General features: G+C 50.5%; 1 long non-coding RNA gene across 1 annotated transcript in view; it reads right to left on the reverse strand.

Moving 5' to 3' along the window:
- Positions 1-276: 276 nt before the first annotated feature.
- Positions 277-18,857, reverse strand: part of LOC135806794 (uncharacterized) — a 28,033-nt gene continuing 9,452 nt past the window's right edge. The window contains exons 2-3 of the long non-coding RNA XR_010551278.1: positions 13,846-13,958; positions 277-322 (exon numbers count right to left, since the gene is read on the reverse strand). This is a non-coding gene — a long non-coding RNA (uncharacterized LOC135806794). The remainder of the gene's footprint in view (positions 323-13,845; positions 13,959-18,857) is intronic.

Consider the following 18,857-nt stretch of genomic DNA (forward strand, 5'->3'; position numbering starts at 1 on the left):
GTGCCCACCCAAGACGTGCTAGAGCTGATAGCCAGTTAGTTGTAGAACGTCAGTACCATCGGTCAGTGTCGTGCAATGTTATCGCATGAACTGATTGTTTAGTAACTGGTGGTGTTAGTGTACATCATAGCGCAACTTGTAGTTTCTTGGTCCTTTTTTCTCTACTAAATATAAACCTATAGATCACTATCATGACATTACGCGCACTCACCGACACAAGTGTAGTCCTTGACCGTTCTATTGCATTTATAACGTGCAGGGCAATCAAGTTGTTGGTCCGTAAGAATGGTACAAGGTGCATTGCAAAAGGTGCTATTTAAATCTGGAAGTATACACACCAAAAACATAATTATCAACACACACTGTCAGCAGATAGCAGGTGCTGTGCTAACATTATAAGGCTAAAATATACATCATGACCCTAGGGTCGGTCAAGCTGCCCCTGCCTCTCCTCCACTCCTACCATTCCATATTTCTCATCACTGCCAAATGGTGTGTGTTTTTCGTGAAAACAAAAGACCAAAAAACCAAAAGAACAGTTACAAGATCAAACAACCTCGCATGCAATGAACTGCGCCAGAATTGTAGTTTGACCGGGCCGCAATGTCAACGTCTTGTCATCGGCCTGTGACAGTCAACTCCTATGTTGTGACAAGCATTGATTTCTCATTACCCTTTATGCCCTATATGTTCCCGTCTCTGACAACTTGAGCCATGATTTCCTGTAGTGTCCTGTATGCGAAGGCACAGAAAACCTCTGATACCCTATCCGGCGGAAGTGTTCTGGACTGAATGTGAGAACTTCGCGTAAATGCATGCGTGTCTTTTACTTAAATATTACCAGTACTCAAGGGCAAAGCGACAGCATAGCTGAGACGTTGCCTGACCGTGGCCAGACGGACACTAAGACCGTAGGCTGGGATCCATTTAGAACTCCAAAACATTATCAAAAGGACAAACTGCAATGGAGCTTTAAGGTAAAAAAATGGTTCTGGCAAAAGTTCGTCGCTTGTTGCTCCCTGGAGGTTGGTGAAGGAGACGGAGTTCCTTGTGAAGTGTTATTCGTCAGGGAAATTCTTACTGTGTGTCGTTGTTTGGATCTTATTCCTAATTTCATTGCAAAATCTTCCAAGACCAGGTCTTTGCTCAAGAAGTCCACATGCATCGATAGCCTGGAGCGCACGTTTCATCAAGATGTGTTGGCGCGGATGATTCGAGACCAGTATCGTTGCATAGCAGCATCAAGAGCAGTATTCAAGTTCTTCTGGCCGATATCAACCGTCCATTTAGCAGTAGGGAAAGTCGCTGGATCCAAGGTCATGCTGGACTTGATACTGTGTGGTTAGTCCCCCCCCCCCTCTTCAGTCTCCAAATATGTCTTGACAGTCTCGTTGAGCTCTCATACTGCCGTTGACGAACGGTGTGTTGATGACCATTGAGTAGCGTCTTGGATGTCGCTTCCAATAGTCCGGTGAACTCCTTTGATGTCACTCCCGGTCACATGTACCTTGCACACAATATTCGATGTTACACAATTTCCTTCCAAAGGGACAATATTCTTTGACACGGCAGTTACAGGTTCTCACATCCTTGGTCTTATTCTGGTGGTCGCTGCGGAGGATACTACTGTTGTGTTGCCTGATGATGGGGACATCATTTGGCATACAACTGTACGTGACCTTTAGTGTGTTCTGGTTAAATATCTTGTTGAGTTTGCATCCTTTATGAAAGTGCTTGTTGCCAAGCTGTAGAAATCGCTGACTGATGTTCGTGGGCACAGTCTTACCGGTCCTAAATGGTGGGTTGAGCCAAGTAATGTTCCTGTGGTGGGTCCTTTGTTTCTTCTTCCTTCCACTCTTCTATTCTTGCAGAAACGGGACAGTGCCGTTATATCCACTGTCTCTGAGTGCACCATTGTACAGTTGAGACGTGTCCTGGAATGTCTCTCGATGTAGGCTGATGGAAGAGGGCAAGTTCTGGATGATTGTTGGTGGGTGGTTGGATTGGTGTTGGACATAGTTATAGTGCCTGGTCGTTGGGCTTCCGGTATGGACGATACTTGCCGGTGTGTAGGCCCGGTGTAATGTCGAGGAAGAATGTGTATGTATGCGGAGTGTGTCGAGGGAATGCATGCAGGGCGATAGTGTGGGTTCGAAACTCATGTTATGTGTTGCAGAAGGGGAAAAATGGAAGTTTCCGGAGGAGGAAGGAGGAAACTGTAGTTATCACCAACCCTCACCGCGCCCAGCTCACGCCGCCACGGCGTGCGACCTGAGCTGGGCGCCCTGCCCAGTATGGAACTGTCCTCAAGCCAGTCACGTATTTGGCAGCCTAGTGAGCTGTCTACTGGATCGCAGCATTTAGAAGCGCCAAATGCGGCAGGGCCAGTCTCAGGCTGGTCGCGTAGGCGGCAGGCCGGCGGGCGACCGGCAAGGCTGCATTCGCATTTGGATCACCGAAGTGATACAGGTGCTTCGACGGCACTCCGTGACGCATCAAGGAGGCATCTGGGGCCCAGGCAGCCCGCCCGTAAGCGCACCACCGTATCAGGTATGCGCAGGTGGAGCAGCAGAGCAAGATGTGTGCCGGACACTCACCATCATCCGGTCGACTGCATGGTTGTGGGACTTTACACAGCCGTCACTCATTACTTGCTATTGCTTGCAGAAGGCCAGAATTTTTTTTTGCTCTCGTTTGCTCTAAAGCTAGTTGGTTTACATGGTTTATACCCGTACCTGAGCATGGATCCTACTCAGCAGCGGATCGCTGGTATTCCTCGTTTGAGACCGCGGCGACGGCAGCGTCGGCCCTGACCAACAAGCCTCGGGCGATGAGCATGCCGGCCGAAAATGCAGGCATGGACACTGTTGTGCATGACCAGTTTAGTCGAGTTCCTTGGAGGCGCTATGATGCCGGCCGGCGCATGTGTTGGCGCACGGGAGACGATTAGGACAATACGGCGTGCGGAATACTTCGAGCTGGCCACAATGCTTCCTTCCTGTCCTGCCCACACGCATACGCAGCCAGCAGCCAAACGTGTTAGAATCGATCAATCCGATGGCAATCACTGAGTGGAATTGTCATTGGTGGCTCCTCTTCTGGCAAGAGAAAAACTGAATCTCTAATCTACTGGGTCGAGACCTGGCAGACTTTCAGAACCATCGCGCCTTGCAACACGGGCTTACGCCCTCTGGGGCCCTAAGTAGTCCGACAAGAAATTCATACTGCACGGCGACAAAAAGGCAGTTGGAGCAGTCTGAAATCCGGGACTTGCCGAAATCCAACCGTGACGGAACTAGCCCACTTCAGCCCCCGCATGGTAGCAGAGCACAAGGCTTTATCTCGCTGACTACCCATATTACGGCCACGGACAACTCCGCTGCGGACGCTCTTTCACGCGGACGATTAGTCCATTTCCTCTCATCGGCTCCCTCATCCAGCTGCTGGACTCGGCTTAGTCCCGAACTCATGCTATGCGGGAGCAACTAATCATGGCAGCAAACCGGCTGAACTTCTTCTCAACAAATGCGTGCCTCCTTTTTCATTCGCTGTGTTGTCTATCTCTCTCAGCACACGTGGGTAAGCACGCAAGCACACACACACCCACGCACACGCATACATACATACACACATACATACATACCTACATACACACACACATACACATACTCTCTCTCTCTCTCTCTCTTTATCCTCCTCTCCTCCATCCCGCACCCTGCTTCGCCTCTAAGTGCTGTCGCTCCCCTCCCCTTCCTACTCGTACTAGGCGGCATTACACCAAGTCTCAGCATGTGGGGTCTACTTTGCTGTTTTGGGGCTTTGTTTGGACATGGCGAGCTGTTATCTTTTTCCTTGCGGCTGTCGTCGCTGTTGCCATTGTTGTTTAGATACCACGGCGAGCCGGCAGTAAGTGCCGGTGTTGGCGGGCTGGCGACCTTGTCTTACTTTCAGTAATTAACACTGTACTCGAGGTGCGACGGATTAATCCGTCACGACCGCGCAGGGCATATTGCAGACACGCGTATGTGCGTTACACACACACACTCACACATTAGGCGCACCCGGCGGGCAGGGCGATTGGCCCATGCTGCTTATTCAGTTGTACTAGCGGAGGCAGGGGCGATTCCCCTTCGTAATCGCCCGTGCGGCGGAATACCCGGCGGCCTGATACGGCGGCGGTGCGAGCAAATGCAGGGGTGGTTCCCTTTTGAGCTCTGTTTGTGGCGGCGGCAGAGGCAGGGGCAGCGCCCCCAGCCCATGCGGCGGTTGACCCGGCGGCCCGACATGGCAGTTGACCCAGCGGTCCGATATGGCAACTGACCCGGCGGTCTGATATGGCGGCTGACCCAGCGGTCTGATATGGCGGCGGCGGCTGACCCAGCGGTCTGATATGGCGGCTGACCCAGCGGTCTGATATGGCAGCTGACCCAGCGGTCTGATATGGCGGCTGACCCAGCGGTCTGATACGGCGGCTATGCGAGCAAATGCAGGGGCAGCGCCCCTTTGCGCGTGTTGTTTGCGGCGGCATTGGTCAAGGCAGGGGCAGCGCGCCTCGCCTGGGTGGCGTTATGCCCAGCGCTGCGGCTATGTTTGCAAAACGCAGGGGCCGCTTCCCTTTGAGCTTTGTATGTTCACAGCTTTGTTTGCAATATTCAGGGGCAGCTCCCCTTGGGGCCTGGTACAGCTATGTTTGCAAAAAGCAGGGGCAACTCCCCTCCGAGCCTTGTATGTAATCGTTTACAGCGATGCTTGCAGAAAGCAGAGGCAGCTCCCCTTAGTGCGTGGTATGTTTACAGCTATGTTTGCGAGGAAGAAACAAAAAAAGGGCTTGGAGCTGGGTATGTTTACGGCCACGTTTGCAAAATGCAGGGGTAGCTCTCCTTGGAGCTTTAGCTAGTTGACAGCTACGCGACAAAATGCAGGGACAGCTCCCCTTGGAGCTTTGGATGTTTACAGCTATGTTTGCAAAATGTAGGGGCAGCTCCCCTTGGAGCTTTAACTAGTTTACAGCTGTGCGGACAAAATGCAGGGGCAGCACTCCTTGAAACTTTGGATGTTTACCACTATGTTGGCTAAATCAGGGGCAGTTCCCCTTGGGGCTTGGATGTTTACAGCCAGGTTTGCAAAATGCAGGGGTAGCTCCCCTCAGAGCGTTGTAGGTTTACAGCTAGGTTTGCCAAATGCAGGGGCAGCTCCCCTTGGAACTTTGGATGTTTACAGCTATATTTGCAAATACAGGGGCAGCTCCCCTTGGAGCCTTCTACGTTTACAACTATGTTTGCAAAATGCAGGGGCAGCTCCCCTTTGAGCTTCGTAGGTTTACTGCTAGGTTTGCAAAACGCAGGGGTAGCTCCCCTTTGGAGCTTTGGATGTTTACAGCTATGCTTGCAAACTGCAGGGGCAGCTCCCCTGGGAGCTTTTGAAGTTGGATGCTTACAGGTGTGGTCGCAAAATGCAGTGGCAGCTCCCCTGGGAGCTTTGGATGTTTACAGCTATGTTTGCAAATGCAGGGTCAGCCCCCCTTGGAGCCTTGGATGCTTAAAGCTATGTGTGCAAAATGCAGGGACAGCTTCCCTTTGAGCTTTGTTGGTTTACAGCTAGGTTTGCAAAACGCAGGGGTAGCTCCCCTGAGCTTTGGATGTTTATAGCTATGCTTGCAAAATGCAGGGGCAGCTCCCCTTGGAGCCTTGGAAGTTTACAGCTATGTTTGGAAAATGCAGGGGCAGCTCCCCTGGGAGCATTGGATGTGTACAGCTATGTTTGCAAAATGCAGGGGCATTTCCCCTTGGAGCTTTGTATATTTACAGCTAGGCTTGCAAAATGCAGGGGCAGCTCACCCTCGGAGCGTGGTTTGTTTGCAGCTGAGATGGGGAGTGCAACCGAAGATCTCCTTTCGAGCTTGCTTGTTCGCATTTGCTTGTTAGCACCGTAGCTCGGGCACCCAGCAGGTCCTGACTGGCCTCTCGCGCATACTCCCGGCCACATTTATTGCCTGTTGCAGGAAAAGGGGCCTCACCCCATATTTTTTTGGACGATCGGCGGGCGGGAAGCCGTCATCGACCTAAGAGGCAAAATACAAGAATAACTGAGAAACTTATAATTGTATACAACGCGCCAACCCTTTGGCTCTGTTGTCGGCTCTGCGGGGGGCACCCAGGTATCCCCCTCGTGCGAACACCACCGAGCTTTGGATGTTTATAGCTATGCTTGCAAAATGCAGGGGCAGCTCCCCTTGGAGCCTTGGAAGTTTACAGCTATGTTTGGAAAATGCAGGGGCAGCTCCCCTGGGAGCATTGGATGTGTACAGCTATGTTTGCAAAATGCAGGGGCATTTCCCCTTGGAGCTTTGTATATTTACAGCTAGGCTTGCAAAATGCAGGGGCAGCTCACCCTCGGAGCGTGGTTTGTTTGCAGCTGAGATGGGGAGTGCAACCGAAGATCTCCTTTCGAGCTTGCTTGTTCGCATTTGCTTGTTAGCACCGTAGCTCGGGCACCCAGCAGGTCCTGACTGGCCTCTCGCGCATACTCCCGGCCACATTTATTGCCTGTTGCAGGAAAAGGGGCCTCACCCCATATTTTTTTGGACGATCGGCGGGCGGGAAGCCGTCATCGACCTAAGAGGCAAAATACAAGAATAACTGAGAAACTTATAATTGTATACAACGCGCCAACCCTTTGGCTCTGTTGTCGGCTCTGCGGGGGGCACCCAGGTATCCCCCTCGTGCGAACACCACCCGTGGAAGCGGAAAAGTTGTGACGGCGTATTCAGTAGTGCCCAGCACCAGCAGGACCTACCAATCAGGGGAAAGCCTAGCAGTCCTTCATGGCAATTCCCTTGGTAGACCCCCTCAAGCTGACACAGGATCTGGCCACCAGGAAGGGGCCTGGACGACAGCTCCAGGTCACCGGAAGGTGGTCAGGGTTGACCCGCAAGAGATGCATGTGCGGTGGAGCCTGTGACTAAACGGCCACCCCTTGGGGCCAGAGAAAGCGGTCTTGAGGGGCAGGTGGTCCTTAGTTGGAGGCTTGCACCGCAAACTATGAATGTGAGACCGTCCGTGCCCGGCGAAGGTGTCCATAGTACAAGGCGGGTAGCTAGTCACACTTGTATCCAACACGACAGCCCTTCGGCTGTTGTCTGCCCGGCTTGGGGCGCCCAGGTATCCCCCGTGTGAACACTACCCGCGGAAGCTGACAAGTCGTCAGCGTATTCAGTAGTGCCCAGCACCAGCAGGAGCTACCAACCAGGGGAAAGCCTAGCAGTCCTTCATGGCAATGCCCTTGGTAGACGCCCTCAAGCTGACACAGGATCTGGCGGCCAGGAAGGTGCCCGGACGGCAGCTCCAGGCCGCCGGAAGGTGGTCAGGGTTGACCCGCAAGAGATACAGATGCGGTTGAGCCTGTGGCTAACGACCACCCCTTGGGGCCAGAGAAAGCGGTCCTTAGTGGCAGGTGGTCCTTGGCTGCAGGCTTGCACCGCACAACCAATATGAATGTGAGACCGTCCGTGCCCGGCGAAGTGGTCGGTAGTACCAGACTGGTCGCTGGTCACAGTGGTCTTTAGCTACTGGTTTCACTGCATACCGAATCAGGCATGACATCACAGGTCTACAGCGAACAGCACAGAGATCGACGGGACCAAAGAATAGGGGATAACGTGCGGCGAGGCCACCCCCATTATTTTTGGGAGGCACGGCTTCATGTTAGAGCAGTAAATTGCAGTTAGGGACTCAGCTGAGTCAAGCTGGACTCAGCGTGTCAAGTTTGGCATAATACAATAAGCGCGCTATCCCCAAACAGTTGTGTGGTTATTGTGTGAGTGTATATGCAGGAGTCCGCGGTCACGTGAGGGGGGAGTGATAAATGGAAGTTTCCGGAGGAGGAAGGAGGAAACTGTAGTTATCACCAACCCTCACCGCGCCCAGCTCACGCCGCCACGGCGTGCGACCTGAGCTGGGCGCCCTGCCCAGTATGGAACTGTCCTCAAGCCAGTCACGTATTTGGCAGCCCAGTGAGCTGTCTACTGGATCGCAGCGTTTAGAAGCGCCAAATGCGGCAGGGCCAGTCTCAGGCTGGTCGCGTAGGCGGCAGGCCGGCGGGCGACCGGCAAGGCTGCATTCGCATTTGGATCACCGAAGTGATACAGGTGCTTCGATGGCACTCCGTGACGCATCAAGGAGGCATCTGGGGCCCAGGCAGCCTGCCCGTAAGCGCACCACCGTATCAGGTATGCGCAGGTGGAGCAGCAGAGCAAGATGTGTGCCGGACACTCACCATCATCCGGTCGACTGCATGGTTGTGGGACTTTACACAGCCGTCACTCATTACTTGCTATTGCTTCCAGAAGACCAGGATTTTTTTTCTTTTTTCGCTCTTTCCCTTCTTCCAGGCACGGCTTCATGTTAGAGCAGTAAATTGCAGTTAGGGACTCAGCTGAGTCAAGCTGGACTCAGCGTGTCAAGTTTGGCATAATACAATAAGCGCGCTATCCCCAAACAGTTGTGTGGTTATTGTGTGAGTGTATATGCAGGAGTCCGCGGTCACGTGAGGGGGGAGTGATAAATGGAAGTTTCCGGAGGAGGAAGGAGGAAACTGTAGTTATCACCAACCCTCACCGCGCCCAGCTCACGCCGCCACGGCGTGCGACCTGAGCTGGGCGCCCTGCCCAGTATGGAACTGTCCTCAAGCCAGTCACGTATTTGGCAGCCCAGTGAGCTGTCTACTGGATCGCAGCGTTTAGAAGCGCCAAATGCGGCAGGGCCAGTCTCAGGCTGGTCGCGTAGGCGGCAGGCCGGCGGGCGACCGGCAAGGCTGCATTCGCATTTGGATCACCGAAGTGATACAGGTGCTTCGACGGCACTCCGTGACGCATCAAGGAGGCATCTGGGGCCCAGGCAGCCCGCCCGTAAGCGCACCACCGTATCAGGTATGCGCAGGTGGAGCAGCAGAGCAAGATGTGTGCCGGACACTCACCATCATCCGGTCGACTGCATGGCTGTGGGACTTTACACAGCCGTCACTCATTACTTGCTATTGCTTGCAGAAGGCCAGGATATTTTTTTCTTTTTCGCTCTTTCCCTTCTTCCAGGCACGGCTTCATGTTAGAGCAGTAAATTGCAGTTAGGGACTCAGCTGAGTCAAGCTGGACTCAGCGTGTCAAGTTTGGCATAATACAATAAGCGCGCTATCCCCAAACAGTTGTGTGGTTATTGTGTGAGTGTATATGCAGGAGTCCGCGGTCACGTGAGGGGGGAGTGATAAATGGAAGTTTCCGGAGGAGGAAGGAGGAAACTGTAGTTATCACCAACCCTCACCGCGCCCAGCTCACGCCGCCACGGCGTGCGACCTGAGCTGGGCGCCCTGCCCAGTATGGAACTGTCCTCAAGCCAGTCACGTATTTGGCAGCCCAGTGAGCTGTCTACTGGATCGCAGCGTTTAGAAGCGCCAAATGCGGCAGGGCCAGTCTCAGGCTGGTCGCGTAGGCGGCAGGCCGGCGGGCGACCGGCAAGGCTGCATTCGCATTTGGATCACCGAAGTGATACAGGTGCTTCGACGGCACTCCGTGACGCATCAAGGAGGCATCTGGGGCCCAGGCAGCCCGCCCGTAAGCGCACCACCGTATCAGGTATGCGCAGGTGGAGCAGCAGAGCAAGATGTGTGCCGGACACTCACCATCATCCGGTCGACTGCATGGCTGTGGGACTTTACACAGCCGTCACTCATTACTTGCTATTGCTTGCAGAAGGCCAGGATATTTTTTCTTTTTCGCTCTTTCCCTTCTTCCAGGCACGGCTTCATGTTAGAGCAGTAAATTGCAGTTAGGGACTCAGCTGAGTCAAGCTGGACTCAGCGTGTCAAGTTTGGCATAATACAATAAGCGCGCTATCCCCAAACAGTTGTGTGATTATTGTGTGAGTGTATATGCAGGAGTCCGCGGTCACGTGAGGGGGGAGTGATAATGACAATATATAAGCTAGCACCATAGCGTAATATATTAACTAGCGTTGTAGAATGTACCTGTTAGAGTTATGAGTTATGTATCTTTAGTTTTGTGTTCATGAGCTAGACTTTCTTTTTGCTCTCTAAAAAGGAACGAGGGGGCTTTTAAGCCCAGGAGCCCTCGCTATGCTTTGTTTTTACCTTGGTCGTCATATGCGTTGTTCAAGTTGATAGAAACGTCTTTGCACTACAACACCATGCGCCCGATAATCGTATTGCAAAGATATTTCTATCAGTTCAAGCAACACACATGACGGCCGATGTAAAAACAAAGCATAGCAATGGCTCCTGGGCTTTCAAGCTCTATAATTATTATTACCGACACTTCTGTGGCAGTGTCAACTAAGCTCGCACATAGATGCGGCTAGTCCACACGTTCGCTCTTGCTGGATACGGATGGGGGGGGGGGGGTGGTACAACAAAATAATAGGATCAATAGAGAGGTTCCGGGGTACGATTTTCCGTGCCAAAATCCGTATGGGCGCTACGGATTTTTTCCAGGCGTGCTCCATACGATTTTTCGGCACGAGAATCCGTGTGGTCTGGCTTTCATACGAACCATGCTTCGTATGGAGATTTTGCGTCATCGGGTGCAGAAAGATTTTCGCGTACAAATTTGGTACGAGAAACATCGATTTTTCGCGGGAAGTTTTGATTTCGGTACAAATTTTCAAAATAAAAAGGCATAGCGCGGGAATGTGACGTGTTTGCGATCGTAACCTAGGCAATGACGGCAAACACATAAGTTCCGTACCCCGGAACTTTTCACTGCTCGAAAACGACGTATAAAAATCCGTAGCGCCTCCACGGATTTTGGCACGAAAAATCGTACTCCGGAACCTCCCTATTAATCAAAAAAAAAGGGTAGTCATAAAGCCTAGCACGATAGAAGCTGATTGGCGAACGACAATTGCGCTGGGTCGGGTGTCAAATTTTGAAGTAGATGATCCCATTCAAAAGTAATTTAAATCCGCAGGCTCGCCCTTTCCCCTTCCAACCAGTCTCACCCAGTACCCGTAAATGTGAATTTCTCCCCCACTTCCTACCCACAGGGACTCACTTCCTACCCACAGGGACTCACTTCCTACCCACAGGGACTCACTTCCTACCCACAGGGACTCACTTCCTACCCACAGGGACTCACTTCCTACCCACAGGGACTCACTTCCTACCCACAGGGACTCACTTCCTACCCACAGGGACTCACTTCCTACCCACAGGGACTCACTTCCTACCCACAGGGACTCACTTCCTACCCACAGGGACTCACTTCCTACCCACAGGGACTCACTTCCTACCCACAGGGACTCACTTCCTACCCACAGGGACTCACTTCCTACCCACAGGGACTCACTTCCTACCCACAGGGACTCACTTCCTACCCACAGGGACTCACTTCCTACCCACAGGGACTCACTTCCTACCCACAGGGACTCACTTCCTACCCACAGGGACTCACTTCCTACCCACAGGGACTCACTTCCTACCCACAGGGACTCACTTCCTACCCACAGGGACTCACTTCCTACCCACAGGGACTCACTTCCTACCCACAGGGACTCACTTCCTACCCACAGGGACTCACTTCCTACCCACAGGGACTCACTTCCTACCCACAGGGACTCACTTCCTACCCACAGGGACTCACTTCCTACCCACAGGGACTCACTTCCTACCCACAGGGACTCACTTCCTACCCACAGGGACTCACTTCCTACCCACAGGGACTCACTTCCTACCCACAGGGACTCACTTCCTACCCACAGGGACTCACTTCCTACCCACAGGGACTCACTTCCTACCCACAGGGACTCACTTCCTACCCACAGGGACTCACTTCCTACCCACAGGGACTCACTTCCTACCCACAGGGACTCACTTCCTACCCACAGGGACTCACTTCCTACCCACAGGGACTCACTTCCTACCCACAGGGACTCACTTCCTACCCACAGGGACTCACTTCCTACCCACAGGGACTCACTTCCTACCCACAGGGACTCACTTCCTACCCACAGGGACTCACTTCCTACCCACAGGGACTCACTTCCTACCCACAGGGACTCACTTCCTACCCACAGGGACTCACTTCCTACCCACAGGGACTCACTTCCTACCCACAGGGACTCACTTCCTACCCACAGGGACTCACTTCCTACCCACAGGGACTCACTTCCTACCCACAGGGACTCACTTCCTACCCACAGGGACTCACTTCCTACCCACAGGGACTCACTTCCTACCCACCACAGGGACTCACAAATTCGCACTGGACATGTTTAATATTTGTAGTTTGATGCATAAATGATATGGTTGCTTTCAAGTTCCAACCCAACGACCATCGTAGAAGTCAAGGCCTTAAAGTATCGAAAGAAGTCATCGTGTCTTGTTCCTCTCCCCGTCCCCAGCCCCAATCCCGCCTCCACTAATCTCCATAAATCATGTCCCTCTGACCATTGTTGACTCAACCAGAATCCTAGGCGTTACCATAGACTGCCGCTTGACCTGGACACTCCATGTTGATGGCATTGTGCACAAGGTGTCAAAGAAGATAGGCGCTCTCCGGCGCCCTTTCAGATGTTTGTCAATACCTGCTCACCGTTCCTTCATTCTTGCTGTCATTCTCCCGGATCTTGTGTATTGCTCCCCTTCTTTCCTCACGAAGTTGTCTGCTCAGGATAGGAACAGATTACAATCACTGTTTCGGCGTGCTGTTCACGCAGCATGTGGCGCTGACCACCTTGATGACCCTGGCCCATTATTATGCAGATTATCGCTGTTTTCTTTTGATCAATATAATTATGGTAATGTCCTTTGCTAGATTTCTACATCGCAATTTTGTCTCTCATCCTCTACCTTCACTCCCCTCCCTCTTCCCTAAGCCTCGTGCTGCCCGTCGTACGAGGAGCCAAACCACCCCATCCATTGCAGTGAACAGATTTCGTACTGCTGATGGTGTCAATTCTTTTTCTAACCGTGCTGCGTTGTTCTTTACTGCACTACCCTCTGAACTCTGCAGTTCTTCACACACTCAGCATTTCATGCAGAAATTCAACAATTTTTTGAAGGACCCAATGCAGGTCAACCGCTCTCTTAACTTCCTTTTTGGCCGCGTTACCAATGTGTAGTGAACGTTGTATATCCTTGAGTGACCGTTGTATATCCTTATTGATTTCTTTTTCCTTGGTGCAAGTCACACTCCATGTATGATCTTCATTATCTTTACCTTTACTGGGTCTTCACATTGGCTATAGCCTCATCTTTTAACTTTTCTTCATCCTTTTTGCCTCATCGGCGCTCTTTGAATTTGTGTGTCAACACTGTTGAGTTGTTCAATGTTAAATAAATACTACTAACTTGATTAGACCCCGAGTTTTGTAGGTATAGAGTGACATGATACTCCTAAAGTGCTCAGAGGAATACACTACTAGTGCTTGCAAGAAATTGTAACTGATAGGGGTCTTGGATTAACGAGTAATCGGTATAATTTTTTTTAAGCCCTACAGTCCATTTCAAAACTATGGACGCGTAGGGTTTTTGAAATATTTCAAATTTAGGTGGAACTTTTTGAATGAGAATAGTTTTCGGAATATTGCTCAGGTCCGCTCCACAACTACTCTCATAATATATATTTTCTAAACGATTGGATAACAGACGCCCAATTTGGAAACATTTATGCACAAAGTGATCACAGATTTTATGTGGTATAGATGCTGGCGTAACGGTTTTTGCCTAGGTACGCGTCTATAGTTTTAAAATGGACTGTAGTTATCCCACCCTACGAAAGTATCATCCAAATAGCAGACATTTTACGACGCGAATCAGGATGAACATAGTGAGCCTTACTTGTCTGAATGTATCTAGTGATGTCGGCACGACCTTCAAACATTCTTTCTTCTGGACTGTAAATCTGGTAGAAGCATAGCCGATGACTGAATGTGACTGGATTAAGCAAGGTACTGTAGAAACCAGATATAACACAAAAGACACCGTTAAAAAAAGTAAATTATCGTGTCCGTTCCCAAAGGGAACTCACGACGGCCGCTAGCACCCGGTAAACCCAAGCAGCAGATGCAGCGCCTAACGGTGGGGGTGAGTGGATAAGTCGCCGCAACCGCTGGCACAAGTGCCGAGAAAGACCTCATTAGCCACATCCATGTACCCCTTGTGCCTGGCCACAAGTTCCCAGTTGACTGTGGGTAGCACCACGGCTAGAAAAACCGCTCCCAGGCAGGACTGGAACCAGGTACCTCTCGTATCTCAATCATGGTCGTTGACCAATGCTGTATTAACGCTCATGCACTTCATTATCGCAGACACACAACATATGCCGGTTTCATGGAGTGTTGGTAAACCAAATCTGGCATGTGATAATCATAATGATTGTAGGCGATAGTCCACGCACAAGGTGCAGTGCCCATGTTACGCGCAAGAAGACAACTAGAATTAAAGATCGGTTCCATACACACACACATGCACACTTTCTGAACACGCAAATGGGACAACACACCGTTAAATTTTGTTTTTCGTAACCATTTATCCTTGCAAAGACTCTAAAAAAGAAGTAAAAAGGCCAGCAAAGGCACAGCGCGCTTGAACCACCATATGCATGTGGTGGAAAAGGAATCATAGTGGATCATATTGGAAACGGAATCATGTTTTTTTTTAATTTTCTTGTCGATGTCATTGCACTGGTGGCTTCAGGATCAAAATAACAGTTCTTGCTGCCTTTTCTGTTGAGTCGTGATAGTTTTCCGGTAAATTTAAAAGTTAAGCTCTGTTTTTCTTTGCCTTCTATATGTTGAGTCCGAACAAGAGAGGTTTCTTGCTCACTAAAACAACTAACAATGGGAACAGGTAGGTTGGTGGAACGACATTTATTAGAGACTAGACTAAGACCAGTACGAACGAAACGACTACATAGTGATTATTGAAGAGGGAGATTATTTTGAAGAGAGCTTATTGAAGAGAGTGAGTTGAAGAGAGAAGAAACGCAATATAAAGGGCCTGGGTAGCTATGGTAAACATGGGCACGCAAGTAGTTACCCAGGCCAAATGAATAATAATAATAATAATAATAATAATAATAACGAGAGAGCTTGGAAGCTCAGGGCCCTGCGCTATGCTTTGTTGCCTAGCTCATCGTGCATGTTGTTAGAACTGATGAAAATGCTTTTTCCTTTGATTAGCTTCATCATTGTATTGCCAAAACGTTTCAATGAGATACTGAAGTAACGTCTTCTGCATAGCTATGGGACCGGCGCTGACTTTGCCGATCACGGGCGTTCTGCAGTCGACGGGATGTCTGTCCTGATGACGTTTCCTGGGACCGGCGCTGACTCTGCCGATCACGGGCGTTTATCTTCTTATTATTATTATACTGGCGGCAACCAACATCCATTCTGATTGCATTTACTCGTCTCCCTACTTCGTATTTCTTTCCAGAAAATCTCCCCATACAGCAGGGAGTCGTTTACATAATATGACTCCCTGCTATACATCTACATGACTGTATAATTATACGTTATAGTTATTATGCTATCCGCCTACATGCGATTCCCGGGCAGGTCGACAGGCGGCCCAGCCAGCCTGCTAATGGGATCTCGGCCTCGCACACAAATCCACACAAAATGTTACTGCACTGAATGCATTCCCCCGATACACTTCGCATATATACTAATGTCTTATTCTCTTGATGGTACCGTACTCTTGATGGTACGGGACAGGTACGGGATAGCGCCAGGCATGTCGATGGCACAACACAAAAATATTGTGGCCAGCTGTCTTTGCTGGTACGGTACAGTACGGGACAGATACGGGATAGCGCCAGGCGTGACACAAACAAACAAACAAACAAACAAACAAACAAACACCAAATTAAAGCTGTGTGGACCCTGGCTAGCGCCAGACGTTACTGAAGTAACGTCTTCTGCATAGCTACGGGAATAATAAAATAAAGTTATTTACATGAAAACAAGTTTTGCTAATGGTGTTTGTACTGAGTGCGCAGCTTACTCTATTTATTGCGTTGATTACATTTTTATCTCCACGTAAGCTTTTTGATAATAATAATAATACCACAGCACGCGTACAAAGGGCAAAGAACAATGCATGAGAATACACTGAAATTAAGCCAAGTCCGCTTCTGTCTCCAGTCAACAAAAAACTCATCCATAAACAATGTCTGATCTCCATTTCGACTTGTCTGCAGCAAATGCTCGTGCTCCTTCTAGGTCGCTGGCATTCTTCGAAGGAATGTCGTGCCCTGCCAGGTCCTTCATGATGGTGGTAGGGAGAGTAGCCGCGGGACGGCCCCTTCGTCCACATGACCCCGCTTGAAAATAGCAGGACATCGCAAGGCAAGGGGGTGACTGCTCACTCATCCTCAGCACATGGCCAGTGAGGCTACGCTAAATGAATAATGCATGAACTAGTGAATGTGAACTAATTACTTGTGGGCCTAACATAATATAGTTTACTAGTATACTGGATGGCGTAAATGTACCAGCATTGCACAAATAGTGCCCCCTCTTGCATATGTGATGGACATTGAATAAAATTGGGCAAGTAATGAAATCATTATTGTTTTGCCAGCCAAGATGAGCAGCACAATCTTAGCAAGGCTAGTTGCTTTACTATCTCAAATCGTGGACAGCTGAGTTCGGCAAATGTGTGCAGATGTGCAGCAGTGCGAGCTGTATGCGAACATGACGGGCTCTTTCGCACCTCCTTGCGTTCAGCGACACACCAGTACCTTGGACAGATCCTGGCCTTGTTCAAAGTTGTTGCGCCATCTCTGTGCAGGTGTGCAGTGTTTACGGGGCGATTGCCTTGGCTGCCAAGTCGGCTACCTCTCGCATTGGCCCAGGCGCAGGAGCCCACTTGCTGTATCCGGCGCTTGCTATGGTGATGAGGCAGCTGTTGGACTGCTTGGTGTAACTGGACACAGCGTCAGCAATCGACTTCAAGCCCATTCCACTGTTGGATCAAGGGCTGCCACCGGCAGATGTCTCTTCTGACCGGAAAAGGGGTTGGTGTGGATAGGCCTCTCGCAGATGTTCAGCAAGCGCCCAGTACGCCAAGGCTCGGCGTAAAGGAGAGTTTGCCCAGGAAGTGGTCGAGTTTGCATTGATTTACCTAGACACTGGTTGACACAGTGCATGCGGAGGTCGGCCATTTCGTAATTTTGTTATCTGTCATCTGAGTGTTGGGTCTCCGTGGGCACCATGTCAGAAGAATGCCTAGGGGGACAGGGATGTAGATGGGCCAGTAGCTTTCTCCTCGGTTTGAGGGTTGTATTAGCATTTCAAACGACCCACGTTCCCTTTGCTAGGTTACGACCAGTCAGTCGCTTTGCGGAGCGGGCTTTGATTTGCCATCAAAGCCCGCTGTCTGGGGTAACCTGTACGAGAAAACCAGCAAACCCGCTGTCAGGGGCAACTGGTACGACAAAACCATCAAAGCATAATGAAACACTGCTCATGCGCACTTTCATGATAGTATCTTTTGACTAGGAAGTAGCCAAGAAGTTAGAAGATCTTTCCTTACTGTATGGAAGTTTCCTCCAAATATGACGGCGTATGGTGGCGAGCCGATTGACACCCAGTTCAGCACCACCAATATCAGCTGACCATCTTTTCAGCACTCTTACTTCAGCGCGCCCCAATTCACCCTTGTCCTAACATAGCACCGCCTATTTCAGGTTTGTCCTAATATAGCGCAAACATTTCACACAAGACCCAATATAACCGGCTCATTTCGGCTCATTTCCAACATCTCGATCTCAATTCGTCGAATATGGCTGCTGAGAACATTGAAGACATAGAGTCGGCGTTTTTGACGGTGACTCAACGCAGAGGACGCGCAGTAATCTAGAATGGATTTGCGTACCAGATGGAAAAGTGGAAGGCGGAGGGTCGTATTTCGTGTCGCTGTCTTGTGTCGGGTTTTAAAGGGCGGTTGGAGTCGACGGCTGCTATTCTCGATGATGGAGAGGACATTGATGCAAATGTAACTACAAAGATCGCAACCATCCACCTACAAATGAACGAGTTGATGTACAACGCTCTGTGAAACGTATGAAACACCGCTGTCGAACCGAGAGTACGGGCATACGTAACATCATTTTATTTATTTTTTTACAAAATAGCCACAAACCATCATGGTGCAAACGCCGGCAAAAACGCACAGGGATACACATAGGGATGGCAGCCGAAGAAGTGGAGGCGGGGCAAGAGCAGCTCAACCGACCAAGGGTCTCGGTTTCAGCACTGCTCATGCGCGCCAAACAGAAAAAATACGAAGTGAGAAAAAATGAGCAGGAGCACAACAGAGCAAATTAGAAATAAATAATATGTAGGATAGGAGAGCAGGCACACCACACATTGCCACACACGCCCAGTAGCAGGCAATCGAATGCATATACACAAACACACTCTCAGTCACATTCACACACAAACACCTGCGCACACGCACACAAACACATGCGCACACGCACACAAACACATGCGCACACGCACACAAACACACGTCTACGATGAAGAGCTGGATGCGCCGGCATCCACGACCTTCCTCAGGCGCCTTTGCCTGCTCACATCTCAATCTTCGGGAGGTAGCTATTCGTCGTTGATGGGATACTATCGCTGTCGGGTGTCTTTCGCACTGCTACGTTCCACTGTATTGTGTGTCCGGGGTGCTCGGTCGGCCCGCCACCGTCCGGTTCACATGCTTCGTGAGTTGGTGATGGTGGAGGGTCGGGTTCCCTGCGGTGATTAGTGCTGCACTGAGCTTGTAAGTATGTATAGGATATACCCTGAGCTGGAGTGTATATGGAAAATATACACCAAATACAAACCGAG

The sequence above is a fragment of the Sycon ciliatum genome, chromosome 1 (genome assembly GCF_964019385.1).
Source record: "Sycon ciliatum chromosome 1, ocSycCili1.1, whole genome shotgun sequence".
Lineage (NCBI taxonomy): Eukaryota > Metazoa > Porifera > Calcarea > Leucosolenida > Sycettidae > Sycon > Sycon ciliatum.